The sequence below is a fragment of the Topomyia yanbarensis genome, chromosome 1 (assembly GCF_030247195.1).
Source record: "Topomyia yanbarensis strain Yona2022 chromosome 1, ASM3024719v1, whole genome shotgun sequence".
Lineage (NCBI taxonomy): Eukaryota > Metazoa > Arthropoda > Insecta > Diptera > Culicidae > Topomyia > Topomyia yanbarensis.
Window position 1 is genome coordinate 142150873 of NC_080670.1, and position 25608 is coordinate 142176480.

At 37.3% G+C, this 25608-nt stretch overlaps 1 protein-coding gene across 3 annotated transcripts in view; it reads left to right on the top strand.

Moving 5' to 3' along the window:
- The window catches only part of LOC131696358 (acetylcholine receptor subunit alpha-like), a 701515-nt gene that overhangs the window by 338993 nt on the left and 336914 nt on the right, over positions 1–25608 (top strand). The gene's annotated exons all lie outside the window — the stretch shown is intronic.

Below are 25608 nucleotides of genomic sequence, written 5' to 3' on the forward strand. Positions count from 1 at the left end.
GCAATTACGTCAACGATAAAATTCAGATTTTTTTGGTGTGTATTCTCATCTCGGGATCACTATTGAACACTTAAACTTTATCGTGTGGTTTACTTGACGTCTCAAATGTGAAAGAACTTTTACTTTCCCTCGACCCAGTAGCTTAACCTCTTTTCTCTTTTCCTTTCTTTTGATTTTCCCTTTTTTCATCCTCGCGACAATAATCTCTTTTGGTAGCAGCATCAGAGTAGTGTGCAGTGTGTGATGTGTATAACAAATTTTGTTCTGGTAATCTAATTTTAAACTGTCTTGGAGTGTATCTATTATTTATTTATTATGTTTAACCTAGGCTAAGCTCTTTTTAACGTGTTTGTCTATTCAATATATTTATTTACACTTTTTTTAATACCGTTCCTTAAACTCTAAACAAACAAGTAACAATAATACAAAATAACGGTCAATTCAAATATGGTTACCATGAGAGTTGTGCCACAACGGTAACAGGCCTCCAGTTGAATTGGCTGACACTGATTTTCATAGCTAGGTAGTCGGTCAGGATCTCTCCACGGCAATCTACGAAGCGCGAGATCATCCGCGAAGGGCAATCGTGGATTCCCCAGAACTAGATGTACATTATTGAAGTATAGCAGAAACATCAACTGTCCCAAGTGGTTTCCTTGAGCTATTCCTGACGTAGAAATGAAGGCTTAACAATCTCCGATGACAACCACTATCTCTCGGTCTGTGAGGAAGGATCGTAACCACTGTAAAACACTACCATTTATTTTAAATCTCCATTTTTGCGATAGCGATGTCGTTATTTATCTTATTGAAAGCGGCAGATAAGTCGGTGTAAACAACGTCGCCGTGTTAATCGTCGCTTAGGTACTGATTACTGTGAGCCTGAGGAGGTTCCATAATCACCAGCTCAAACAACTTCTAAACAACACTCAATGAAGTTAATCCACGGTAATTATTGACGTCTCGCTTATTACCCTTTTTATGGAATGGCAACATGTTTGCTTATTTCCAGCAAGATAGAAAAACTCCTCTCGCAATAGAAGTTCGCAAAATGCGAAGAAGTGGACTAATCAAGGCTTCGCTATGTCTTTGCAGGATAACGGAGAGGAACCTGAACATACTCGACTGTAATAGGGGGACTAAGAGCTTCCTCTCGACCGGTGGCAAGTGTGCGTCCCAGTGACCGAAGAGACCATATTTCTGGTGCTTATACTTGCAATGTGCTGGTAATTAACGTTTAACTGGAATCGGGGAATATTTCATCGCTTGAATTATTCAAAATGGATGGATACTCGCCGCAGTAGAAAGTTTGGAAGACCCTTTCTTCATTCCCACCCACAGGACTGAGACGACTGGTGAACGTTGGCTGCAGTGGCTGGACCGGGGCGGGGAGATTGTGGGCATCCATATTACAAGCGGAGATGCATCCCTGTACTCCATTAGCGAAATCAACCCTGCGTTGGCTGGTCGAAATTTAATTCCCGAACAAGTACTCCAGTCAAGCAAGTAGGCGCTTTGAGTGCAGTGTCCTTTAGTTTGCTCGAAAGCTCAACTCGGAAGGACATGAAGTTGAGTTTCGTGAGATCGGTATCCTTCTTGACCAACAAAACTGCTTTGGGTGTGTTGCTTATGCCGAGGCATTCTTTGGCCATAGCAACAATTTCCTCCACTATATGGATCGGGTAGAGACGCCTCAAATAGACCCAAAACTACTTCCGCTCATCGGCAATATTTTGATTTTCCGCTAAATGGCTCTAGTAACATGGACAGTGGCACAAGTGGCGCGAATTTTTGCATTATCCTCACGATCTCGTTTCAAAGTGGGTGGATCCCCCGAAAGTCGCTTGACAAACAGTCTTTGAGCTACAGAACCACAATTTTCCGGAAAGTGAGTTTCAATGCGGCTCGAGCGTTTTGAGACGACTGCATTCAAATTATCTACAACCTCACATAATATTGTGTGTGCCCATAATGCGGAATCGGATTTCTGCTCCCACTCGTTGAAACAGTACAGGTTGTAGTTGAAACTCGACAATAGGTCTAGTGCGGATCGCTGCATACCGGAGATACAGGTGCAGTGGTAAACCGATCCGCAATGATCGCGGCGTGCAATTCTCTCAATCCTACAATGTCCCCGTAGACCAGCAAAGTTTTCACACGGCGAAATAAAGCATGTTTCACTTCCTCATTGTCGCCCACTGTACCCAACAAAGCCAACACTTCCTCGGTCTCCTTCTCCACACTCTCCAGTAGCTCGTGTTCCTCAACCGAACTCGCATGCCGAATTTCCACGAGGTGAACCTCCACCCGTCGGGAAGCCGCAACAGAAAAGGTTCATTTTTCGTTAGAAACGCGATACAAGAAAACTGTAAGCGATCAAAAAACAACGCAGTTACTCACAAAGTAAGTGTGGGCTAACAAAAGTAGACAAAACAGCAAGGGGTGGATAGATGCAGATGCAGAGATTGTATTACTTAACACATTTTACAACAGACCAACCGACAAAAATTTCAGTATAAGTCATGTATGTTAGTTACGCATCATTCAGATTTCACCTGTCATTCGTAAAATAACACTAAATGGACAAGATTTAACATATCCAAAGCAGCAGAAATTTAGCGTAATCAGATGAGCCTAGCATCTTATTTTATGGTTTGGAGTGGAAAGTGACTGACTGTGTGCTCCGGTTGACTCCACGAAAAGCAATTCAAAGCAATAACATTTTTCAGACAACTTTAAAATATATTTTGACATTGATTGATAAAACATTTCATCTCCGACGTCCGAATAGATTCCCCGATATTTTGTCAACTATCTGTCTATCTTTACAAAATATAGCTGGATTTTGGTCAAATGTTTAACAAAACTTGAACATATATTTCGAACGCGCTTGAGCTATTTCAAGTATAACCCAACTTTTTTGATCCCTTGAAGTTATGATTGTCAGGATAGAGACGCTCTAAACAGCATATGTGCATAAATGACAGCTTCGATGATTTGACATTTGCGTTTTACGGTACGAGTTACGAGTCTTTTACCCCACCTAATCATCGATCAAAAATTTCACATGAATATAAATTTTATATTTTTCGTGTTTCGACTATTTTAGAAAGCACTGTTTTTAGATGAAGGATTTATTCTTTAAATTATCTCTATGAACAACCTGGAACTATCATATGATAATATTCTTGAAGGAGATGAATTCGACCAGGGCTTTCTCTATTTGTTTCATCAGCCATCTTTCCACAACTCTGCATTAGCATAATTCGACGGATATGGCATTCTCCTTTCTGAGTGATGTAAACGTCGCTACATTTAACTTTCAACGAGCTTCTAAGTCTAGATAGATTGCCTCTAGACCTCCGGCCTCTATTGACTAATCCAGCTATTTTTTCAACTTCAATTAACGACCAGCTTTACTAAATAGATGCCGTCTTTTCGTCCTGAACATTGTAGATAATGCTGGTCTGAATATTTTTTTCACGTTTGAAATTATCTCATTTTTACGCTTTCATCACCGAATAAATTCAGTATCAAACCCATTCGATCAACATCTTCTCGTACGGCAAACGCAATAAAGTTATCTATTTCGTCGGAAATGAGCTAAAAGCACCGTCGATACACCATCTACCGTACGTTAAGACAATGTTTTTATAATGAGTAAGCGCCTGTCCAATCATATAATGGATCTATAACCGTATACAATATAACATCAGTGCCAATATTTCCTCATCAAAATATGCCCAACAACTATGAGATCTGTAGTATTCCTCCTTTCCACATCGGCTATGGTATCTAGCGCTTGTCAAATTAAGAAAGATACCATTTCTACAAACATAAATCATACCGTTGCCTTTTTCTGATCGATTTTCCGCAGGGACGTGACTAAACTTCGAATCTTTTTTTGTAGAAAGCACAAATTGGCCTATCTACCGCGTTTTTTTTTTGCGTTGATGAAGAAAAGAGTATAATTAGCTATTGTATGCCATTTGCCCTTCCGAAGGACCAGCCACTCTCGATGAAACCGTAATCTCACCCATTAAATATAGGGGCGTGCAGAATATTGTTCATCGTTACCAGAAGAAAGCTTCTTCGCCTACATAATAAATGATTTTATTGAGTAGCGTCAATCTGTTCTGAACCGGAGGTAATAATAAGCAGCTATTGTTAAGAGAGCTGTTTGTGAGCACATCCAACGAATTGTAAGCTCAAAACCACCTGAATTACACAACTTGGGAATGATTATTTGATTGTTTTCGGCACAAAAAGATATGAAAACAAGGTCGTGGGCGTATCCCGAAATAAAATAAAAAAGCATAAGAAAGATATTCGCATACATTTTCCTATTGCTGATCAATGGTGGTTGGGCAATTTGTATATATCATTTATAACAACTGGCTGTATAAGGCATCTACATACTCCTAATTGGTATTCACATTTCATTCGACTAACGTTTTTTTGCGTAGGGTAATTTGGGGAGAGATGCCGCACATTTTTAAAAATCGATCCTGCATCAAAGTAAACCATTCAATAATTGATGAAATCATTTTTACCAATTGCGACAAGTTTCTAAAATACTGTGAAATGGTTTTTGTAATGAAAAAAAATTGACCAAATTTCCATGAACATTTTACAAAAAAAGGTCATTGCGGGAGAGATGCCGCATGGGCGGGTGAGACGCCGCACCCTGGTCACAAACTGAAAAATGGTGAACAAAAGTATTTTTTGGCTCTCATTGATGTTTTTGTGATTCAGTGTTTTCAGCCGAGTTTCATGAAGTTTGATTGCACCTATAAATCGGCTAGCACCTTCACTTTTCTTAAGGGGGTACTACTATTTCCAGAATCATTTTTTATTGAATATTTTAAAAATATTTTTCTTTCTCAACCTTATGTAACGGTTAAGTTGGAGTAACTTAATTCAGGGCACTATTTATCTATATGCTTGTACGATATACATATCTATATGCTAGTAGCATCCTTAAAAGCACTGTTTGGCTGTTTCTCCCAATGAATTTATACAACTTAGGTTTGTTCTTCAAAGATTCATTTTGAAAAAGCATCAATTCGTTCAAATTTACGCTTTTATCTCAATATTGACATCACTACAAATCAATGCGTTCACGAAAATTAATGCCTGAAACTTTAAAGAATAAACCGAAGTTAGTAATACTTAGATACATGTCGCCCATTTAAATATATAGATAAATAGACTCATAATCCTATATGTCACTGTGTTAGGTCCGTTAGTTTGTGGATATACATTATTAAGAACTTATACCTGACGCAAATGATCATTTAATAACATTCCGGGGTGAAAAAAACTACATTTTAGCTATGCATCCTCTTCCATTGAGTGCTGCATCTCACCCGCAATTTTGATGCGGCATCTCTCCCAATTGTAGGGGAGAGATGCCGCACGACGCCATTTTCCTCTAAAATTATGGATGATCGTGCTCATGATCAGAATGCCTTCTAATAGGTCCCAGCTATTCAACCGATACATGATTTACCAAAAAAAAAATCGAACCATTTAAAAAAACGAAATTTTAATGTGGTGCTGAAAATTTTCGGCACTCCGTGATGCAACTGAACGCCCAAAATCATTAATAAAATTTTCGTGAATAATTAAAAAGGATTATTTTACATCTCTAGAGTTATAATTCTTCGAAAGACAAACTCACAATATCATATTACCGTATAAAAGTGACCCCATATACGAGATATAGAGAGTGCGGCATCTCTCCTGACGCGGCATCTCTCCCGAAATTACCCTACAGCATGGCCAATGAATGTTCTCAATTTGAAATTGATTAGTGGTTTGTTTCTAGAAAAAGCATGGGGCATAATTGGTTCACTTTGGAATCCAATAGTTTTTCTTCATTATTTAATTGTTCACAAAGTGTATTGATAGTAAATGAAATTTTCAAAAGGGTATTTGTTCTAATACCTTTGATTTTTGTATTCTCTCTGTTTATTGAATATTGTATGATTCATTGGCTTATTTTAATTTTACAATCATTAAAAACTAGGTGATTTACAAGTTCAAATGAAAGTATACAGGGAAATTAATTTGAGATTTTCAAAAACTTTCACCTTACTATTTTATTGCTAAAAGGGCAGATGAATTTGTAGTGTTAGTGGTCAGTAGGATCATATCCAAGCTCTGCATTGTCATGTACACTAAGAATCGAGTGTAAAGCTTATCGAAACAGAAGATCAATTATCGCAACGGAATGTAGAACCAAGGTTTTGTTTTGTAATCGTTCCAACATCGACTTTTAACCCGGAGGTTCGAGTCTCATACACCATTTTTATAGTAAGGTTTTAAAAGCCTGGCGTGTAGTGTGTTGGCACAGTGTGGGACTCACGACTCACCTTCGTGCCAAACCACTAAAACACTAAAAACACTCCTTACTTTTTTTCACCCCTTCTCCCTCATGGAACTAGAACGAGGTAGTACTTTGATCCGTGAAATGGCTTGTCATTTGCGCAAATTAACTCTAGAATCTTCTCATGCTTTTCGTCTCCATCTATTCCACCGCCATTAAGCTCTCGTCTCAGTGAGTCGTTTGGCTGCTCATTTCATGAGCCATTCAGCTGCAGTTTCAGTGAGTCATTCAGCCCCCAACCTTTTCATGATCTATTTGGATAGTCATCGATGGTGAACTCACGCTATTTCGACTGAGAGTTCCCTGACGGCGGATTTTTTCTCGGTAGCGATGTCTGTTTCGTGATCCATTCAGCTCCTAGACGATTAAAATCCACCTTACTGTGAATTCCTTGGCGGTAAATTTATCCCAATGCTTGTTTTCGTGAGCTATTTAGCTCCCCTGAGGTGGACCTAACCTACTCGACGGGCCAGCTAGCAGGTCTCGAGGTCTGTTCGGCGATTCGGGGTGGAGCATAGCTTCCGGTTCACTGGCGCCCCAACGACCCGCTACTGGCTGTTTGACGAGGTCTACTCAATCCAGTCTCCGGTGGCCGATGTAGACTACTCACGAGCTACCCGGTAGGGCGTCAAGCTCGGTTCGGTGATTCTGAAGGAGGCTGCACAGTGGTCGGAAACGCCAAAAACGTGAACTTAATTCACTAGAGGCCAAACCATCGAATATATTCACAGGGTGTCTTTTGAAGAATTGTTTGTATGAATATTCTCCACAATCTGATAACAATTGAAATTAGGCATGGCTTACTATGATCGAACTAAAAAAATCAACTTTTTATACTGACGACGTAGAAAGTTGGTGTCTTCGACAAAGTTTTAGTTTTGCTCATAGTAAGGAATATTGTTGAAGAACTTGAGCTTGTAGGACTAAAGGTTATCGAGTTATAAGGCGTTTTCTATGGCAACCCCCTTAAATCTAGTTTTTTTAATATAACTTTTTTCATTGTGACTTTTCGTGCAAACTATGTTCAAGACAAATATGTAGGTATCAAAACTACATAATATTGTCGAAGACTGTATGTGAAAATACTCATTCGTTTCAAAGTTATTGAAGATTTTTACATTTTTTATGCCAACTTCAACTCCGTATAAGAAAGAAAGGTGCAAACCAAAATGCACGAACATGCACTTTTTTTCACTGTCTAAACTATGCACAATCAAGCTAAGAAGGTTTGGTGCGTGGCACTCTAGAACCCTATGAATAGGGTAAGCTTACTTTATCATGTTTTTTGATTTTTTCCATACAAAAATCAGCAAAAAAAATTTTTTTTCAATTTTTCCGTAAAATTTTGTAATTAATGGTATGACATCCTTTTGTGAGCATTAAATTCATTATGACATGTCTATTTGAGTATATATTAGTTTGGGATCTCCAATGATATTAAAAACTTCACATTTTTGCTCCCACCTTTTAAAAAATCTGAACTATTCAGGTATAAGTTGAAATAATACTTAAAATTGAATGTCAAACCAAAAATTTAAAAAATTGGGGTAAAAAAATCAAAAATAAGAGACTAAGTTTGTGAAAATCGGCCAAACCATTTCCGGGAAACTGATGTGAGTTCGTAAATTTTGAAAGATGGCCGCTTTTCCCGGGCACTTCCGGAACCGTCTATGGTGGTCAATGTAGTCAACGAAAGTTTGTTTGGCTGTTGGTGACCTAGAACAGCAAATTTAAGTTGCTTGAGAGACATTTTAGCGAAATTTTTACCTTTTTTGCTTTCATCGGAGTATCGGTTTGAATCACAATTTGCTATGTGATCGCACGCCACAGCCTGTAACTCCGGAACCGGAAGTCGGATCGGGATGAAATTAAATAGCCATTTACGGGGACGCAATACCTTTCATTTGAGACCAAGTTTAGTCGAATCGGTCTAGCCATTTCCGAGAAACCGATGTGACTGTAATTCTGAATTTAGATACTTCCGCCGGGGCTTCCGGAACCGATGATGGTGGCCAATGTGGCCAAATAGACTTTGAATGGATGTTAGTGACCTAATACTACAAATCGAAGCAGTTGTGGTCATATTTTGGAAAAATTTTCACCTTTATACATTCATTGCAGAATTTCTTAAAATCATTTTCTGCGTGTTCGTACTCATCACCCTGTAATTACGGAACCGGAAGTCGGATCCATTAGAAATTCAATAGCAGCCTATGGGAACGTTGCACCTTTCATTTGGGACTAAGTTTTTAAAAATCGGTTCATCCATCTCTGAGAAAAGTGAGTGAGATTGTGTTCGCGTACACACACACAGACGCACATACACACACACATACATACACACACACATACATACATACACACACAGACATTTGCCGAACTCGACGAACTGAATCGAATGGTATATGTCACTCGGCCCTCCGGGCCTCCGTTAAAAAGTCGGTTTTCAGAGCAATTGCAATACCTTTCTATTGAGAAAGGCAAAAAGTTATATTAAAAAAACTAGATTTAAGGGGGTTGCCATAGAAAACGCCTTATAACTCGATAACCTTTAGTCCTTCAAGCTCAAGTTCTTCAACAATATTCCTTACTATGAGCAAAACTAAAACTTTGTCGAAGACACCAACTTTCTACGTCGTCAGTATAAAAAGTTAATTTTTTTAGTTCGATCATAGTAAGCCATGCCTAATTTCAAATGTTATCAGATTGTGGGGAATATTCATACAAACAATTCTTCCAAAGACACCCTGTGAATATATTCGATGGTTTGGCCTCTAGTGAATTAAGTTCACGTTTTTGGCGTTTCCGACCACTGTGGGCTGGCGTCCTGTTCGCTGGTGCTCTAGTCAGTTGCGTTGCTTTATTGGTCCCTTTGCCACTTCTTCTGCAGCCCGGATTACTCTATTGACCGCAGTGTCAACTTTCCCGCCGGGCATACCCCTTTGAACTTCTTCGAACCTTGGGCATCGACGGACACGTGTTTCGGCGTCTCTTGCACGTTCACACACTCCAGACAAAATGATGACAAAGCATACCCAAACCGATGTTGGTACTTCCGGAAGCATCCGTACCTGAACGAAAACTGCGTTAAATGGAAGTTCACCTCTCCATGCTTCCTATGCACCCAAACCGACACATTCGGGATGAGTCGGTGGATCCACCTTCTTTTTTCCGCGTTGTGCCACTCTTGCTGCTACTTAACCAACAAGTCCACTCTTCACGTCCTCATCCAGCGTGATTCAGTTCGGAATCATCCCGGAAATGCCGCATACCGCCTCTGATGATATCTTTCTGTACGCGCTCGCAACATGAACATCCATGAGGCGAATCGTGGTTGCCCAGGCCGGTATGCCATACCTCAGTATTGAGGATGAGACACCTGCCAGTAGTCTTGTGCTGCATCTTACTCCTCCGATGTTCGGCGTGATCCAGGTCAATACGTTAGTCTCGCATACATTGACTGTTGAAATTTAGCAGATCGTCGATCATCACACCCAGGTGCTTCAGCGCACGCACCGATGAAGTTGAGTTCTGCCGACAGTGATCACGACACAGTGACTGCTGATTGCTGGCCAGCTCTACTTTCGCCTTGTGGTGAGCCAGTTACAACTTGATATCAGCCATCTAGGCTCTGCCGTCGACATTTCCACCTTCTCGAGGGTCTTGCCGGTTATCGTCAGGACAACGCCATCTGCAAAGCCGACGATCTCGACTCCCCTGGGCAGTTTCAGTGTTGACAGTCCGTTGTACATTATATTCCAGAGCGTTGGGCGAGTATGCAGCCTTGAAGTACTCCCGCCGTGACCTTAATCGAGCTCTGCCTCATGTTCGTCTCGTAGACCAGTAGGGGATTACAGTGAAACATTTTTTTTCTATGATTTAATTTTGATGATAATACGTGTTATTTGTGTATCGAGAAGTGGTACATAGTTCCACTCTATTGTTTAACAATACATATATTTTTTCCAGCTGCACACCTAGAAAAAAAATCGTGTAAATTTACGTCTCCTGATAAGATATAATTCATATTTTTTTGGTGTGTGGTGAAATTCACGGGAATTTTATTTTTTATAATAATCAGTCGATGCTAAAATTTACCAGTGCACACCATAGGTAGGAACTATGCAACACGAAGTCGTCTATAGTGGAATATTCTACTTGTAAATTGTATTCTTTAAATATTACGAACGATTCTAATTAAAGTTATAAAGAGGCGAAAATCGTTTGTTCACGAAAGAAATCACTATATCAACGCGGTACATCGGATCACCATTTATGCATAAAAGCTGCAATTTCGAAATAAAAGATAATTTCTACAAAATATGCCCAAATTGACTAGATGAGTAGTATTTACTGTGGAAAATCGGAACCCATTCATATTTTCAGATAGATCACAAAAACAACAAAAAATCACCGTTCCCCATACGTCGTTGTTTCACAGCTACCCAATTGGTCTGTTTATAAAAATGGGCAATTACACAGAACCATGACAAGTTACCAAAAAACTTCAGGCAAATATTAAGCATAAAATTGACTATTTATAACGATAGACTAAACATATTCGATGAACGATTGCTCTTAAAAATTGGAATAAGGTTTTACATTTCAAATTTACTATGGTTGTTACAAAAGAAAACAAATATCTAAAAGAGGTAGAGTTATCAGAAGTCTTTTAAAATATAGCAACACGTGTAAAGAATTAGAAATCATGAAACATGAGGGAATGAGACGATTCTGCTCATGTATTATGATGTTATTGTGAATGTTACCTCTTCTCCCCTACACGGTTCTAAAAGCAGTTTTTCAAAACTTCGTACAATTAGTTCGTGACCTGAATTCTGTACAACGCTGCGGCTATAACCACTATACTGGTGCTGTTGAAGGCATTCTTCACGTCGATCATTACCATGGCGCAGTAGCGATTACCACTTCTCCTTTGCTTCGATGCTTTTTCCGCGCTCATGATGTCTGTGCACATTGCGTCCACTGTAGAGATCTCTTCCGGAATCCGAACAGCCTCTGCGATAGTCCGTTCTTACTTTTATCGTAGTTCGTCATCCTGTTGAGGATGACCCTTTCAAAAAGTTTACCAGGCATATAGACCGATACGATGCTGGATCTTCTGCTAGCTTCCCTGCTTTTGGCAAACAACACCAGCTTCGGGATCCTTCATATATCGGGGAATTGACTTCGTCCAGACATATCTGTAGAACTAGCCTGAACATGTCCGTCAGCAGCCTTTCCACCGTTTGCACCAACGTTTCGTGCATTGCGCTTCGGAAAGAGACCCTCCACGATAATCTTCAGTTTGTCAGCGCGCAATTCAGCTGACATCGTGGGAACCATCATCTTGGTCGCGTTGCCTCGGAGTTAGCGTTTACTTCTCTACACAGCTCAGTTTCTCAGAGATGGCTGGACCGATTTGCATAAACACAAACGCAACCGGTAGGTACAACCTTCCCATTGGCTGCAATCGATTTTTTTCAGATCCGACTTGCGGTTCCAGTGTAAGGGGTTGAAGAGTGGGGTCACAAAATATATTTCCATATAAACGGGTACCATCATGATGCTAAAATTACACAAAACCTATTGAAAATTATTAAAAAGAAACAAAATTGCTAGCGCCGAAAACATTTCCCCAATGTGAAAATTGCACCAAAAAGTCTCGAATCATGCCTTGTTTGCATTGTATACCAAATTTAGATACTGCATTAGCCCAACACATTTTAATTCACGATGAAACAGGTTAAATTAGCCTCGTGCCTATCAAGGTGAATTATATATTGTGCCTTGCAGGATAATCGCTCGATATGCGATTATATGAAAGCTCAATTGAAATAGGCGCGTGACAGCCGCCTATATAAATTTATAGGCAGCTTTTTCCTTGAAGCTTTCGAAAAGCACACAGCTAGCAGAAAAATAAAGCTCCACTGAAATCTGCTTGCGGAGCAACTGCTGCTATATTTGATGCGCCTTTCAGACGCCCGCAATGTGAGATTTTATTATAAGCGCGACAATACAATTATACATCAGCGGTGTTTGTACGAACATCAGCACCATACACAAAAATTATGTTTTGTCTGCGGACACTTCAATTCAATACTCATACACACATTTTTCCTGTTCGCCAGTGTGTGAATTACGCGAAAACTGTTTCACACAGATAATGGTTAATGTCGTATTATTTTTACTCTCTCAGCAAAGTGTAATCAAATAGTTTGTGCTCAAATTCATTTCCGATGGTCGTTTACTAGGGCAGTCGAATTCACATTCCCCAAAAGAAGAGCAAGCAGCTGAAGTGTCCACTACCAGCGTCACTCCAAGCCTGGTACGTAGCTATACTGGTTGAGAAGTACACAGCGCGATGAACAAATTGTTCATCGCCCATAATTGCTTAGAAATATCGTCGATAAATTATACCACATTTCTCAGGATTGTAAATTGATGGATAATGCACCGTGTTGAACGCAGTTTTGCACAACTTTAACGCGCGAAGTAATCATCTGTTCTCTGTGATCCGTTAAAATATCATTTTATTGTTTTTCAAAAACATACTGAACAAGTTTTAGCGGGCTTAGTGCGTGAGCCAAAATGATGAATTTTAAATCAATCGTTATTGACTTTGCTAATACCTTCTTTTTCTTTTTTTTTCAGGTAAACGAACGATCACAAACATCTGTTTATTTCATGGTAAGATATTTGTGGGCTTTCCAATTTCACCACACCTATACTGCCGCTAACAGTCCCGTGTGCTATTGGATTCCCTATACACATGTAGGGATCGTCGTGGTGCGGATGGGCGGTAAATGGATTGTCCGCACCGCAACCGCAACCGCAAAAAAAATATCAAAACCGCACCGCTTACCGCAACCGCACTTTATTTACCGCACCGCACCGCGCGGTAATGCGATAAATGCAATTTTTTATATTTTTAAAAATTGTGTTGAAAAATTTTTCATTTGTATGACCATATATAATATAATGTTATTCTTATTTACACGAAATTTAACTTTAAGAAACTCTTCAGAATATAATGTTTATGAAAAAATCAACTTTTGCATTTTCTATTAATAAAACTCCGTACATTTAAAATGCAAGCATTTTACATTCAAAAACGTTGTACTGCAGTAATAGGAAAACATTTATTTTAGCAACCCTTCAGTTAATTTATAAAATGAATTAAGAAATGAAGAATTTTTTTCTTTAAATTGTCATATTTTCAATGTGTTTGACATATGAAAATGAAATGGATGATTTTTGCATTTACGTAGTAAAAACCACCTTTCATTCTTTAAGGAATTTCAACAAACAAAAATTTAAAGTCGAAATACCAGTACTTCTATATAGTAGCGCATATATTCCAATACAGTGAAATAAAAACTTTGTATTTCATCAATAAGAACGAAGCCATATTTGACGAAAAAAATTGCCTATACATTACATCTAATGAGGAGTCCGGTCTCGACCGGTACAGAATTATTAATCATTAGAAAAACTGCTAAAATGTATGATTTGTAACATACAGCAGAAATGTTATTATGGTTTTATGGACAAAATATCCTAAAACTCTAACTTCCGCATTTTTCAAGAAACATATGTATTCTCATTCAGAGACTAAGATTGCTCCCTTTAAAAATATATGAAGGGTAATTTTCTAAAGGCTAGTTCTAGTAAGTTCTAGCATTTAATGTATTTTCCTATAATATTTTCCCAAAGAGCAAATGGCAAAAATTTCAATTAAAGTGGACGGGAGTCAAACGATGTGGTATTTGGCAAAAATAGTTTCAAAAAAGCTACAAAATAGTCTTAACCCTCCAGCACACGCGCCGTTGTATTTTGTGAAACACCTTCCGAAACTCTAGCGAAATCTTCTTTCAGCAACAGCGGCTACTCATTCGGGGAACCATTCGCGCGAGCGCTGGAGGGTTAACTGAAAAATATTAGGATTTAATTTGGTAGAAAACTATCGTAAATTTGAATGGAAGTATACGAAAAAAAGTTATGTACCATGCTTTTTGAGAAAGAGTCCAATAAAATTGACTGCATTGACTCACATTGAATTTACACAGCAATCAAAGAAGATAGAAATACAATGTTGATGAACGAATGATAGAATAATCATCCTAATTTGGACCCCTCCTTATTTTGGACGATTTCATACTTTTGTATCCTTTACTGCCAATTACTCCAAATTCGTTTGGTTTGATAAAGATAATTATATTCTTTGGGTTGTGTTTAAGTCCCAGCATAATTAGTTAAATTCACAGTTGAAAAATTGATATCGGAAACGATTCGTAATTCAACGATTTCCAACAGAAATCGGGAGAAGTGATGCACTTTTAAATTGGTTTTAAAAGTAAATATTTATTGTTTTTAAATTATCTAATAATTTTGTCTCTATTTGGATCTTGCATTTTATGTATTTGAAATGGTTAGTTTGTGAAGTCTTACTTAGAAGTATAAAATAACTAGTGTGCAAAATATGTCGTAAAAATAATAGCGTCAAAATATTTCGGACACAGCTAGATTTCCTTTCGTAATAGCAGTCTGTTTATCAATTTAGAATAACCAAAATTATCATTATCATTATTATTATCAATTATTTTTTGCGGAGCGGTTGCGTTAAAAGCTCTTTCCCGCACCGCATCTGCGGGAAAAATTGTCTTACTGCACCGCAGATCTTGCGGTGCGGGTGTGGTAAATGCCGCGCGATCCCTATACACATGGGACAAAAGAGAAAAACATATTAACCCTCATCTTTACCCTTCGTAGAAGAAATTTCGAATATTTTCTGCGTTAAAATTATAGCAAATTAAGGGAAATCAGCTAAACAAAAGTTTGTTTACAAATTTAATTAGCCCTATTCAAAAGTTAATATGGAAATATGCGTAGAGCGGCAGTATAATAGGCAGCGAAATTGCCCGTACAGGAAATGACTTAACAAACAGATACTAACAAAACGCAAAAAAAATCGAATATGAATTCAAGGTCAGGGGCGGATCCAGAAAACAATTTCGGGAGGGGGTTTGAAATTTAAGGAAAATCAGCATTGGTGGTCAAATTTGGTTTGAAAAGATTTTGAGTTTAAAACTAATATAAAATTCATTACTAATTTAAAATTTCTCATCAAGTTGGAAATTTTTGTGGAGGAGTCGGTGGATCCGCCACTGTCCAAGATTCATTTTTTTTTTATTTAACGTTGTGCTTTTGATTTCCGTGAACAAATTAAACCTTCAATAAATTTTAATTGGCGATTGACAAGAAAACTTTGCAGCCGCCAAAAAATTGTCTATAGATTTCATTAAAACCCGAAAAACTAGAGCCAGTATCGTGTATGACCTCCCTCAGTCGCAACAACATATAACAGTCTGTTCTTCATCGATAGAGCTTACTTCCGACGTATCTCTGGAGAATTTTTTTTACCATTTTTCATAATAACTTTTATAGTTGATTTATACTAGTAATTATGTGATCCCGATTTTTTCACACCCCTGGTAAGATTGAAATTCAGAGATCTAAAAGGATGAGAAAGGATCGATTAAACGTTTACCTGCAACCATTACTTTACCACTATCAAACTATGCTTCGAATCGACAAATCGAAAAAAAAATTACCATCCAAAATTTTTCGCACTAGCCTTCCTGCATAGCTCGTGACCCGTTCTGTACCTTATAGTTTTTGAAACTACGGGCAATCATATTGGTAATTCCAATTAAAGTCAGCGCCACTTCCACCATTTACCGAATAGGTTGTTAAGGGGAGAAGGGTGGTAAGGGTTTCAGCGTGGAAAAATAACACTTTTTAGCGATTTTTTAATACAGTATAATGTATCATTTTTAATAACATTCTCTAATTATTTCATGCAAAAATATCGACAGGCGACTCAGTGACAAAGTTTTTTGTAGAACATCTCTGGAAAAACACGAGTTGCGGTGTCAACTGCCATTCAAAACTACTGAACCGATTTATTTCAAAGTTTGCATACACATTCTATGTAAAAAATACTCAACCCCTACCTTGAGTTTTTGAGATAATTTTTCAATTAGGGGGATTTTTACTCATTTGAAATGAAAGTTGCTAATTTTCACGCAAATTCCGCCATTTATTATGGAAAAAGTTAATAAAACTTTATTTCTCGTTGAAAGTTTTCTTTTTACCTAGTCTAAACAATATAATTTATGGTAGGTTTTCCCCATGGTAAGACATAATAATAAAGTAGTAAAACACTTTATCCGTGCCTTATTTGCTAAGACTAATTTTTTAAACTCTTATTTGTGCATATACAGTGAAGACCCGATTTTATCAGCATCCGATTTTATCAGCCCCGGAAATTGATAGTTGGTAGTTTGATGGGCGCAGACGAACCAAGCTGATTTCGAGTAAATCCTTTCTTGAGTACAATACTAATTGTTACTTATGAAGTAAAACAACCAGTATTTAAACTGGTATTGTCACGAGTCACAGTTCCACTGACATCACGAAACCTGACGAAACGTTAACGGCAACCGTGCACTGGAGTACAAATGTACCCCGCGCCAACTTTGACACCTGCTTCTACGAAGGCTATAAGCAAACTGGCTATACCACCTTTTCCTACTCTCACTAGGAACTCTAAATTGAATTATGGTTAGGGTCCCAGGTCGGTAAATGCCGAATTCTCGACTTCACACGGCACCAAAGATGGCGTGGTGTACATTTGTGCCCCAGTGCAACGTTCTAGAGTTAAAAGAAATTTGCAGAACGATATGACCATGACTACCATCATGTGACTTTTAACCATATCTATTAGGTCTAATTTTGTATATCTATCTAGGTAAGCTGCGTATAAAGCAATCGATTCATTAGCTTCGCTATGCCCGCCCTTAGGTCCAAGTCCAATGGTGTTACCTTAAATTACTCCAGGTTAATTAATGAATCAACTTTACATAAGTGAACTCGAATTGTAGTCTATTGTCTAAAATAACAATAATTTTCATAAATGACCCGTTAAAAATATTTTAAAATTAAAAGAAAGTTCAGTTATTTTTCGATTTATCTGTTGAAATCATCTTATCGATAAGACTTAAATTCGAATGGCTTGAAAGGGTCTTGGAATGGGATAATTTTAAACTCCAGGCGCTTTTGAAGTGTCTCATTAAGCTTAAATAGCACTATACGATGCATATGTTAATCGGATGGAGACGTTTTATGATTCCATAAGGGCTCTCCAGTTCTCAAAGTAAATTCAAGGTTACCAAAAACTTTCGAAACGTTGTAAAATAAAAAAAAGTAAACTGCGAAATTTTATCTCGAAATATTATTATGTCCGAATTTTTTTTTATAATTCGTTTATTTGACACGGCTCATAGCGTAGCGGTAGCTTAACGGAGCCGTGGAACTTTTATATGTTTACAAATGTAAAAATAAAAATATAAACAAATATTATTATAATATTAGATCTCGTGCGCGCAACTTTTTATTGCGAGCAGAGACCTTCTTTCGCGGGGTTTGCTGGCGATCTGCATCTGGGGGGTCCTTTAATTCTTTTTTGTTTTTTACGTCCAGGTCGAAGCCGGCTTGGTGTCCGCGATCAGATGTTTTTCCCAGTTTCTTGCACTTATTGTTGACCAGCGTAAATCCGTCACTGTTATTATTATCCTTGCCAATGTAGCTTACAATTGATTTTGCGGTACTGGATGCTTCTTTTGTGGTTGTCATTATGGTCTGTGCAACTGCTGCCACAAATTTGGCCACCGTTTGTGGTTCAGGCTAGAGCTTCCATTTCCCGACTGTTTTCAGCTTCCCGGGATTCGGGAAATAAATAATAAATTTCCCGGGAAATCCCGGGATCCCGGGAATACAGAAGAAAAATAGAAAGGTGAATGTTTCTCATGAAACCAAAAGAATAAATTGAAAAGTTTTCAAACCCGTTTGATTGCATGTATATCTGCTCTAAAGCAGTTGTCAGAAGATTGAGATTTGGTGGCCTACACATCATTCAATCATTCGATAACTTTACGCAACATCAACTTTTACTTGGCTATATGTATAGCCTAAATTTTGGTAATTACGATTACGATTGGGACGATATACTAAACGCAGCTGCTGGAGTTTCTGTCCAAAATTGGAATTCGTTGTTCTGATACGATGGAATGTGATCAATTTAATACAAAGCACCTTCTTTGGTAATTTTGAATGAAAAGATTGAGCTGCTTCAGTGTAGTGTGCAGATACTTCCAATCAAAAGAGGAAAGTTTATACATGGAATCCATTTCCGTCACAGTAAGATCAGCATTATTTCGAATTGAGTGTGAATCAAAATCAAGCAGATAATGGACGAACTGTGCAGCGATGGATGAAGACTATTATCAATTTTCTATTACGGGCAAGTATCTGGATTGCTTGATCGTATCCCTTCAAAAATCCGGCCTGCATCCTAGAAAGCATTCAAAGAGTTTGAATGCGCATGATATTGGACAGATACAATGTTATGTATTTCTTTTCATACATCCAAAAATTTACAGATATTACAGTTACGGTGTAACAAATAAGACGAAATATGCATTCGATGAACCGACCAAATATTTCTGCAGACGTTCTAGAAACATTCCTTATTTTAAATAGCGTTTGTGTTAAGCATGATATCACTACAAACCATCCCAAGCTTTGAAACAAACACACTTCGATTTTTTAAGAAAGTGACGCAATTTCCATTACTAATTTGATTGCAAGCCCTTTCATTCAAGATCTAACTATTAAAATAAACTATTAAAAGAACTGTTGAAAATCTGATCAATCGGTTCATCGGTGGCAGAGATATCGTGCGCATCACTAACGCTACTGTGAGGAAATGGTTCGGTATAACTACCGGCAAAGTAATCCATTTTTGAATGAAAATTTAAATGAATGCAACATTCTTTACCATTGTTTTGAGTGTGGCGCGAACTATATACCTAAAAAATCACGAAAACATATCGGTGGGCCTAAAGATATATAGTCCATTGATCTGCAAATCAGTTGGAAAAGCACAATCTGCATTCACTACTCACTCCAAATGTTTGCCGGTAAAGATATTTCCTAAAGAATTTCATTTGGAGAATTCAAGTCTTATGGAATAAATTAAAAATCATTTTTCCCAGGATTCCCGAATCCCGGGAATGAGAAAACACAAATTCCCGGGAATCGGGAATCCCGGGAAATCCAAAAATCCCGGGATTCCCGGGAAATAAATTCCCGGGATGGAAGCTCTAGTTCAGGCATTGGTATTGAAAACTGTTTTGGGTTGGTTTGCCATACACACCAAAAAAATCTGAATTTTATCGTTGACGTAATTCCAAACTTGCCACAATCTAACAAACCGTAATTGACGAAATGAAATATAACCGTGCTCTGTTTAATTTTACATGAAAGATGTACTGTCCATGCGAAGTGCCATAAAATTACACCCTTCAGCATTTTATACAAACGCCATATGGGAAGTAAAATTACGTGCCTACCAAAATTCAACGACATGTAAAATTAAAATTAAACGTAAAACTATGTCATTTTTGATGCCCGTATATGTCATGGTCGGGAGACGTAAATTTACATGATTTTTTCTAGGTGTGTAGATGAGTTGGCAATCGGTTGAGATGCGTCTTCCTCTGCATCTTCCGCGCAAGGTTGTCCATGATGAGCTGTCTGATTACAATATTTGCACGTAGGAGTTTGCCCCTCATGGGTGCATAGCGTAGTTTACATATTTGTACTTCCGTGAGTATTGAGTTTTATTGTCAAGTAGGAGGGTATAGGCCTTTCAACCCGCATTCTCACTACAAAAACGCCGTTAGGAGTACCCGGGAAGAAGTTTCTCCAAGTATCAGGTGTAACGGATTCTACTTCTCCGTATTGCGACATACATTTTGCAGTTGGCTCAGGGCGTGTACGAGGTGATAGGTCATATAACCTTACATCTATATAATCATTATCAATATATACGGGAATCTTAATTCCAACGTTGTCACATTCAACCACGTGTTTTAAGTTGTTCTTCATGTCCGAATTTGTCAAACTATATCAGCAAGAGGAATTTTTAAAAATTCGTTTGGTTCAATTTGCATATTTTGTAGTCGATAACACGACTTGATTTGATTGCAAAATAAAATGAAACTTAGTAAAAAGAGGTTCGGAAACATGATATTGTAATAAGAATTTTAAAATACGAATAACTGAGAGCACCCATAGAAACATGTTCTTAGTTTTCGTTTTGAATTCTAGCTCAGAAAAATAAATACTAATCAAATTCATCATAAAAAGCAAAAATGCGAAGATTGGAAAACAAGCTAAATTTTTCTTCGACAACTTTTACTGTTTTCATCTATCTGGTATACTCCCAGTCTCTGGAATTGCCGTCCCCTCGTTATGTAATTTCCTAATTCATTCGAATGGAACGGCATCTCTGTGATAAGACGATTATGTAATAACAGCATCCACGCTGGCAACAACGGATACACGTCCCATTACTCGCATCCTCAAAGTCAGCAGAGTGAAGCAGCTGAAGTGAATGAAGACCGTCTGTGCCATGATTTCCACGAAATAGGTACGGCGTCGTCGGGAGCAACGTGTTGTGTGCGAGTATATCTCGTTTTGGTATGGGAAACGGTTCCTGGCAAAGGTTATATCGTATACAGCTGGTATAGAGTATATTCCGGATGTATCACAGCACAGCATATGTATGACTATTGGATTTCGATTGCGAGAGGTGCATAGTGGCTCATAACATGATTTTGAGAACCTTAATATGGAGCCAAAACTATCCATATTTGCGAATTGACATGCTCGACAATGTTTAGCGTATAAAAAGAACTTTTAAAAAGAAAGAGTAAAGCTTTTGATGTTGATTTCTGGCAATTACAAAGTTCAGAAACATTGTTACATTTATTATAAAAGAAATCTATACAATTCGCTCAAGCTTTGGAAATTCATATACCACTTTGCCTAGCTTAGCGACTCTGCTCGGCTAATTGGAATATGCATTTACACTATGTTAAGTACTTATCTCAGTATTGGTAGAATCAATCTTAGCGAAACTTACTTTCCAGCGAAAGGCCTAACGTGAAAATGCAATGGTATTAATTTATCTTTTATATGTGCATTCCGCGCGAAGTATTCAAAAAATATGTAAACTTCGCGGATTTGAACCAATTTGAAGAATTTGTGCATCTTCGGCAAATATGTAACAATCTAAATTTATGTGTCAGTTGAAACACCCCTCGAGCCATTTACTCTAGGATCAACCCGCAAGATGTATTCGAAGGAAGAAACAAGAAGTTCAGGAAAAATATTAATTTTTAACAGCGGTGCTGAAATTTGGTTTCCGAAAAATAATTCACCTAATATATAGCATTTTACATGACGTCGAATTTCGTGAAATAAATAGAAAAAAATAGAGAAAAAAAATAGAGAGAGAAATTATAGTAATAATAAAATGGTCTAAATAAATTTATATAGAATGAGAGAAACGAACCCAATGAATTAATTAAATGACAACGAAGTGTAATGCTGTTAAAACATAATAATTTATTTTTTTTGGTTATTGGCCAAGAATTTGTTCTAGTTACTCTTCTGTGCAGTCTTCCAATCTTCCAAGCTTTTCAAATTTGATATGAATATATACCCAATTCGTTACTGATACTTTTTGCATGTATCAGGCAACTAGCAGTTGGGAAATTAGATTCTGAGATAATTATGTCTTTCATTGGTTTAGTTTTCGATAAAAATACACTAAAAAAATTCTTTTCTCAAATTACTATTTTTCCTTGAAAGTGCCCAACTTTAATTTTTGACGGTAGATAGGGAACATAATTACCTATCTTAGAACAAAATTTCATCCAAATCAAAAATGAGGTTTTTTTGTAAATCGACTTTAAATTTTTAAAATGGTTTTTTTCAGTCGATGAAGAATGCTTTCAATATTTTTATTCAGAAATTCGACTAATTTTGTGAAAATCACTCCTACAACATTTTTTTGACTATATCGATTTGAAAAAAATTCGAAACAAAAGTTTGACCCTTTTCAAAAGATTGTCTAGATCATTTTTGGAAGAAAAAACAAAGTATTCAAAGTGGCTTTTTGTGACAAAGTTCTCATGTACAGAAAGTTTCATTAAAATCTGAAAGGATACTGCCAACATTTGTTAGAGTTGGCGCGAAATTCATCTGAATTTACTCTTTCCATTGTATTTTTTTCTCGTATTTTCACACCCAAACTTGAAAGTTCCTTCGAATAAACGAGCAGCAATCAAACAAGGTCATATTTGGCATAAGGTTTTTGGAGCCCATCACCTTTCGAATGAGAGGTATTCTGAAAAAAATGTCAATTGGACAATCAAGTATAGCCACTGGATATTTCAATAATAAAGATATATAAATATATATATTTGATTCACCTTATTTAAAAAAATTAAGATACTACTGAACAAAAATTTATCACTGGAGAAATGAAGTTCTGGTCAAGCTAGTTCCCAACATATAATTGTTAAAATATTTTCATTTCTAAAAGTTAACAATTAACACTAAAACCCACAACTTAGTTGACAAAAATTACAAAACGAATACCAAAATCTACCGATTTCTACTTTAATTTTTGGCAATGGAGATGTTGCCAGATGACAGCTATCAGCAACAAACTGTAGAGGAACCCGGGGCTATTAAGACAGTGGGGGTAATTCGGACCCCCTCAGTTTCTCAGAAAATAGGAAGACTTTCTGACTATCGTACATATTCGTGGAACCGCTATTCTGAAACATTAATTTTGAGAGCTGAATTTGTTCTTTGTAAAAAGGAGATACAACGTGTTTCGTTTTTTGCCATTCTCAAATCAAAAATCATTTTAATGGAAAAACCATGATTAAAGCAACAAATAAAAGTGAAAAATAAAAGGTAAGCGTTTTGGAAAGCTTGAGGCTCCTATTTTATGGAATGATTTTTGTTTGGGTGAAAACACAAATATTTTTGAGACGCTCACCACATTTGTGCGAAATGAGCGAACGGGGCTATTCGGACCCCCTATTCCGTCAACCATCGTTCAGCGGCTTGCGGCTGCGCACACCTTTGCACACGCTACAGCAAAGAAAATACATGGGTCGCCAATCGACAGCTGTGACATACCAGGTTAAGTTTTTGTAAAGGAATTTATTTATAGTCTCTCTTATAAATATTTTATAGGTAAACATAATTCCATTGCAAAAAAATAAAGAAATAAAGAAAAATCATGGTCTAAATTGCCCGTAGGGAGGTCCGAATTACCCCTACATTGTAAAGGATGGAAAAACGTAGAGGTTTGCAAATCGTCGTCTAGCGCTGCCATTGAGTGGTGAAAATGAACCTTTTATGGCAACAAAATGTAGCTAAGGTTTCAAGCTAACAATTAGGACCTTTGACCGGTAAATTTTCTCACATCTATCCACCTAAAAGGGCGATTTGCTTAAGTAGATCCGAATTACCCCGGGTTCCCCTATATTTAGACAAATTGATACAGTTCGGCAGAAATGCTGGCTTTTATTTAAAACTAGTTTGATTGAGATAGGTTCCGCCATTCTTGAAAAAAATCAATGAGATAATGGCATTCATATCATTCACATAAACGAACAGGGACAGTTTCCCTTTCTTTTGCAAGAATGGTGAATTAATTGATATTAGTTGAGAATTGAAACAGCGATAACTATTCCCTTCTCACCAACGTTTATCAATTTTGGATATAAACGAATATTGTCTATTATTCAGCTTTTGCAAATAATAGAAATAAGATAACCTAATTCAATTCAACAATTTAACCCCGATATCCATCAAACAATTGAATACAATCAAAACGAAGCAAGGGTATGATTGCTAAATTTGAAAATTCAATGTCTCCCCATTCAGAACATTACAAATAAAATGGGATCTCCCATGTCGAATTCTAGTGGGGCAGCGACGCACCGTGCAAACCAGTTCGCAACCAACGCAAGACAGATGAGAAAGGTGATGGCATAATGTGAAAATGCTTGAGTGTGCAAAAACAATTCAATATCACCGCTTTCAACTATCGTATATAACCGGTTTCGCTACTTTTTCAAGTCCCAAACATTTTAAATATTTATGGTTTTTCTTTTGATTTCTTTTTTTATCGTCCGCAACACCTTTGTTTCATTCAATGGTATCAGTACCGTATCACTGTTTCGTATTGTTTGTGGCACTAAAAACTGGATTCTAACCGCACTGCGCACTTACTACTCTTCTATTAAATTCTTCTCATAGACTGGTTAGTTCGACTGGTCTGTCTATGAAAGTACCATCTCTATCACTTGAAATACATGTGTTTTGACAGCTCGCAGTTTTCAGTAGCAGTTTGATCACTCGTACTTTGAAAGTGCGGAGTCCAGGTTGGTGGGAAGTGCGCAATATTACGTTTAAATTCGTTGGAATTTTGTGCGTCGAACGTTGGATGACAGGAAATGGGCCTACTGCGTTTTCCTTTATTTTACAAAGCTTTTTCATATTTGAAATTTTCATCATTTTCTTTTAACTACCACATCCTATTTTTCAGCTTGCTTACTGCTTAAAATTCCATTGGATGAAAAATATGAGAAGATAGCAAAACTCGAACCACTACTTCTTTTCCTGAACCGTTTTTCGTGAAAATTTTTTGTCAAGCCTGTTCCTAACAGTTTTATGAGCAATCAGACGAGGCAGTTTTTCCTATTTTTCTGCGTTTTCGAGAAATTTGATGTTTTTGGCGAAACTCCGTGTCCTGGGAAAAACTTTACCTTAAGATGGAAGCGCCTTGAGAAAACCATTTTGCAAAAGTTGGCTCTACGAATTTACCAACACATGATCTACCTTGATTTACTTTATAGAAATTAGAATCAATGGATTTTGAGAAAAAGCACTCAAAATTCGCTGGTAACCCGAGCAAACGAAATATGGTAAACCCCTAGTTCAAGGTGTTTGAAATGAGTTTAAATCAATAATGGCACTATCATCATACTGATAATATAAATTCGTAAATATAACGAAACGAGCATGCAATGCACGAATTCATTCGTCGTTTTCTGCAACGAAGCATTTTCGTGCATTGTAAATAGTAATAGTAAATAGTTTACGTTGCACAAATGTTATCGTTGATAATGACATTCTTTTTCGTGAATGAAACGAAATGTTTCGTTTATTTTAATAAACGTTTATGTATATTACGAACGATTTGATTGCTCACACGAATT